The sequence below is a fragment of the Taudactylus pleione genome, unplaced genomic scaffold (genome assembly GCF_031769625.1).
Source record: "Taudactylus pleione unplaced genomic scaffold, aTauple2 ptg000206l, whole genome shotgun sequence".
Taxonomy (NCBI): Eukaryota; Metazoa; Chordata; class Amphibia; order Anura; family Myobatrachidae; genus Taudactylus; species Taudactylus pleione.
The window spans coordinates 8,743,499-8,749,498 of NW_028284608.1; positions in this window are offsets into that span (position 1 = coordinate 8,743,499).

Below are 6,000 nucleotides of genomic sequence, written 5' to 3' on the forward strand. Positions count from 1 at the left end.
TGGGTCACAGTTCTGCCCAGCATACACCGACGGAAGGCCCGACCGGGATCCTAACTCCCCTTTAACTTGGCCAGGATCCAACTGGACAACCTTGCATTTGTTTCATCCCAATCTGTGTAGGGGTGTCCTAATGCATAACCAGACAGACAGACAAATAAACAAACATTCATTTTATATATAAGATTATGGGGTCTATTTACTAAGCAGTGTTAAGAGACAGAGTGAAAAGTGATAAGGTGCCAGCCAATCAGTTCCCAACTGTCATTTTTCAAGCACAGCCTGTGAGATGGCAGTTAGGAGCTGATTGGCTGGCACCTTATCACTTTTCACTCTGTCTCATCACACTGCTTAGTAAATAGACCCCTATATGTAGTAGCTCTTTTAGGTTGAACTTTCAAAATTTGTTTAGTTATCCAACTTTTTGTCCAGCAAATAGATGTTAGTTGGATTAATCCAAAAAAGCCTTTATAGTGTCTCAAGATCTTTGTTAGTAAATTAATTTCAAAAACTTTGCTTAGATCAAGCTAATTAACAATTCTCATCTCTTGCTGCTTGGATTTTTGTTCTGTTAGTTGCATAGTAACAAATTGCTTTCTTTGCTGCTAAAAGTGTTCCTTAGATAACTAACAATTGTGCTATAATTGCAGTTAATATTATATATAGATAGGTTTAATTTATATTTGCTAGCTAATATTTGTGCTGTTTCAGTATATTCCAGTGCCAGTCCTAATATTTTAATGTTTGTCAATTAAATACTGTCCGTTTTACATTCAGATTGGGCTTTAAATAATTGTTACTAATTGATGAATATATCAATAAATGTCTACAGTTTGACAGCTCTTCTATTACTTATTGTTCATATTTAATAAGTTCCTGCTCTAGAATCTTTAGAGGCATTTTGGTCTTCCCAATATATTTTAGACCACATTACATTTTTGACATAGGTATGTGACAACTCATGTGTTACAGATTCACTACCGATCGCAACTGCGATTGCAATAGCGATTATGCACACAGTCTCACTGTGATAGTATGCTAATCTATTGCGATCGCTATGCCGTGGCAGCACTACATAATGATGCCCACTTTACCTTACACACACCCGTAATGTTTAGCAAGACTGTGAAACCATCGGTACAATCGAGTATCATCGCAGCCTCACACACACTTGCACAAGCTCTGACCTTAATCAAAAATTGCTAATTTCATCGCACGCTATGAGTGCTCAGGCTTCGTAATAAATGTGTAATTCCTTTCCAGCTGCTAGTAGGACTCCTGAGTAGGTAATAAGTTAGACACTAGCTGTAATAGGACTTTTCCTCAGGTAAGAGTCTTTACAAAGTTAATGTACAGCGAATATTTACCAAGTGGGGTAATCTTTGTGCAACAGTCCTGTTTAGCGTGTATCGCAGATGGAAGGGCTGAATTGGTGATACACTTGCAGCTGTATCCTGAGTCCAGTGTAAAAGGAATATTCAAACAGCAAATGCAGTGTGTCCAAAGTCCGTGTGAAGCAGGAGTCTCATCCAAAATGTATGCAGCAATGGTGAGACCCACGTAACGCGTTTCACTGGGACAATATGCATCCAGCTTCTTGCAAATTAAATATATTGGGACATAAAGGGATTTAATTACTTTTTTTTATCTCCCTTGTCATAAAGTTTCTTAGCTTTATAAGTAAATGGTGCGGTGTCATCTCATGGAAAAAAGGACATAAAATCTGCACTTTTACAAACTCGTACCTAATTACTGAACATCCCACTCCCCCAATGTCTTTATATTCCTTGATCGCTCCATTTTTTTTTTTAAATGGACACAGATCAATTATTGATTGTTAAACATACATTCCATTATTTGAACAATGCCTTCTTTATCTTAGAAACTGAGAAGGAATTATTGTACAGCTGCATTTTTCAAGGTAAATATTTGTATTTCTATCTACATTTAAGCATGCATTTATATTTACCTTATTCATTTAAGCAAAGTTTACAGTATCCAAAAATATTTGATGCCTCCAAATTTACATGTACTTTAAAAATGTTTAATTATTTTCGTGAAGCCTATACAAATGTAATTATTATTTCATACAATTAATGTATATTATCTGTATGACCATTTTTAAGATGCACTGTATTGACTATATGATTAATTGGTATAGATTGCTTTATTTACTAACCACCATGTATTTTCAAATAAAGTGATTTATCTAATTGATGAAATGCCCCTATTTATTGGGACTGGAGGTATATGAGGCTTGCACATTGATTGTACACAATTTATCATTTGCTTTCCAAACTAAGCCCCTAAAAAGTTATACATTTGAGTATGATTTTACAGCATACTGTAGTTCTTAACGGAAACATTAAAAGACTAATGGGGCCCATACATCTGCAAATGGATTTTTTCAATTCCCTTTTATGTTGATGCCGGAGTCAGGGAAATCCAACATATTGGGCAATCTTGATTTCCCGATTCTGACCCGAAAATGTTCAGAATCAGCGAGTCAGGATTTTGTAACATGTTGTTTTTTCCCCTATCCACGGAAGGATTGCCGATCATCGATGTCCACGGATTAGCGGTTCTGATCAGTGGGTCGGTTCGGCGTTGGAGGATCACAGCGCTGATGTAAGCCCCGCATAAGAAGGAGACGTATCAAGACTCCTAAGGAGTGGACAAGTTGCCCATAGTAACCAATCAGCTTTGAGGTAGTATTTATCAAGCATATTCTATAAAATGATAGGTAGAAGCTGATTGGTTGCTATAGGCTACTTCTCCACTGGTCCACTCTTTAGAAGACATTTACTGAGCCTAAGCCTAAAACTATTGGCTGTCCAGGTGGATATCATTCTGTTTCTATGGAAGGCAAAAAAGTGATGAATCTTGAAGTTACATTTAATTAATATTGGAATTCTTCATCAACCAAAGATATATGATCTTACTTAGAAATATTTCTAATGAAGGGGGAAATGTACCAAATCTTAAAGAAGGATAAACTGGAAGCAGATAAAGTACCAACCATTCAGCTACTAACTCATTTTTCAAACACAGTCTGTAAACTGACAGGAGCTGATTGGTTGGTACTTTATCTCTCTTTCCAAGGTTTGATACATCTCCCCCACAATCTTCTTCTATTTGACCCAGGGTCTTCTTCTATTTGACCCAGTATCACCAAAAGAGAATCCATAAGACCTCAACATATTTACCCTTTTCAATTATAACAAGTCTCCTCCTCGATCAGCTTGTCTTGTAACATTCTGAAAATGTAAAGTTTTATGATGCATAACTTTTTTCTTAATAACTTCAATTAGATTTATTATTCAATTCTTCAGAATTCATGTCATTACTTTTAATTTCCTTACTCATTTAGAATCAATGTCTATAAAGCCCCAGAGGGAAATGACAATTATTTGATTCCTATTTAGCTCCCAGTTCCGGAGGAAGCTTCTGATTTTTTTTCTTTGTATAATAAAATCTCTTAATATTTATATTTCTTATGCATCTATTTAAATCTATGTATTAAAAAAAACTGTAATTGGACCACAAGTTGGTGTGAATGAAAGACCCTTCTTGATGAGGTTCATTTCGGCCTTATCTAGAGGATTTTAGATGCTTTGCAGATCCCTCTAGTTGGTTTCATTGTAGTAGATTTTGAGACAATTTTTTTTTTTTAAATCTCTTTTATTGTTTCATTGGAATTACCACACATGAATGTCCATTCAGTTGCTGTATTTACGTTTTGTATACTTGTAGCCATAACTTTAGGAATATGCAGCCGCCTAGATACAGCTGGTTACTATATAAGTTTTAAGTATTTACCATTGTATTCCAGTGCCAATTTGGGCTTTTTTATACTCCGCAAGACTGAATTTACCTGAATGCAACAAATAGAAATGTGCAGGTTTTGTAGAGTGTTTAATAGTCTGTGGTTGTAAAGTAGTTATGTGCTTCAGGTTTATAGAACGCGGCCATAATTAAAGTTTCCCTATTCAGAGCTGTCCGTAGCTCTAATCTAGAAGGTATACTATTTAAGGCATGGGGATGCAGATTCAAATTCATGAATTGTGTGTACTCTCCATCCCTTAATACTCTTGCTGCTCAGTATGACAATTCAGTCTAGAACTGGTCCGCATAACAAAGCACAGATTGAACCTATGAACCTAGCTCCATCCATCTCCTCTCATCAGTCAGTGGAGTAGATGCACTAAGCCTTGGAGCATGGACAAATATGCATAATATATGTCCGCTAAATAAGTAACTGTTAATTTTTGGCTGATCCTACATGGCAAATAAACTTAACAAGGGAATGGTTTATCAATTGGTAGAAACAGGTGCAGGATAACTCAGGATTAAACAGTCTACAGCAGGTTCAGGATGCAAGGATATCCAGTTGCAGCCAGGAGCGTACAGGGTAATGCTGGCACTTGTGGTGTGTCTGCATGCATGTACACTGTGAGCATACAGGAGTGCAGTGGTATCAGCGGGATGCTTATGAAGAATAGCAGTGGTGACACAGGGGAGTTTGGGGTCTCTGTGCAGTAGCCACAGCTTAGAAGAAAAGATGCGCAAGAAGGTCAGAGGTCGCGCCTCCCCAACATCAATATTTTATTATTATTATTATTATAATTATTATTATGAATAATAATAACAATAAAATTGATTATTCAATACTAAACAGGCATACGTTTTTTTCAAAAGTGCAAAATCTCATTGTGACAGGACAGGCTTCCTCTACCACCTTGGCAGTCGGGAATGGATTAGATGGTTAGTGCTTATCTGTAGGTCCCAGGAATTCAGCTATAAGTCAATAGATGCTGTACAGGATCCTCTAGAAAGAGTGGTATGTATTGCCCAGCTGTTACACTTTCCTGTGAGAAAGTGATACACCCACATATGGATTGAGGAATGTAATCTATGGCCGTATTCAATTGCCGGCAAAAAGTCCCGGACTTTTCGCCCGGTGCACTTTCCGCCTACATCGCTGGTTTTGGGTCAGGAAAAGTATTGCGCGTGCGGCCGCTTTTCTCCCTATTCAATTCCAAGGTTCGCGAAAACGGGACCCACCCGGCGAAACTCAAACAGGCAAAAAGTGCTGTCAGTTTTGGGGAAATCAGCCTGATAACCCCCAAAAGATGCACTGACATTGGGGATCAGTATGGATACCCCTGAATAGCCCTGCTAAAGGTATTTGGGGTACTTAAATGGTCTCAATAGGTGCTAATTTGTGTATTTGCATGAGGGGTGAAGGATAGCATTTAGCAAAATTTTTCTACAAAATAACTAGTCCCAGCAAATTTGGGGTACCTGAAAATGGGGGCTAGCATATTTAAAAGTTGCTAAAGTGAAGTTTTAAAAATCATGGAAAATCCACCTGACGCAAACATCTGCAAAATAAAAAATACCTGGGGCATACTTGGGGACCCCCCTGGAGTCTGTTTTGCTAGTTTATATTTTTGTCCCCAAACTTTGCACTTTTTCGCCCCTCCAAACGAAAGTACTTTTTTGGGGTGTGCTAAAGGTTTTTACAACTATTTTATATGCAGTTTACATTTGGGGGACTGTCCGAAAACTGCACTGGGGTTTCCGCAACTTTGCACCCCAAAACCGCACTTTTTTCCGCTTCCATTCGGGGGGAAATCTTTTTCGCCTATCTGAATGCATTGATTTTCTGCTTAGGCGAAAAGTCATTGCAAATGAATTTGGCGGAAAGTTTCCGACAGGCAACATGACGTCATCGGCGAAAACTTTTCGCCGAGAATGGCTTTTCGCCGACAATTGAATACGGCCCTATGTATTTAACATGGTGTTATAATGCTGTATTTATTAGGAGTGTGCACCGGCCACTTTTCGTGTTTTGGTTTTGGATTTGGATCTTTCTTCATGTTTTGGATCTGGATTGGTTTTGCCAAAACCACCCTTCCGTGTTTTGGGTTCTGGGTTTTGTGTTTTGGATCTGTATTTTATTGAAAAAAAGCATAAAAACAGCTAAAATCACAGAATGTG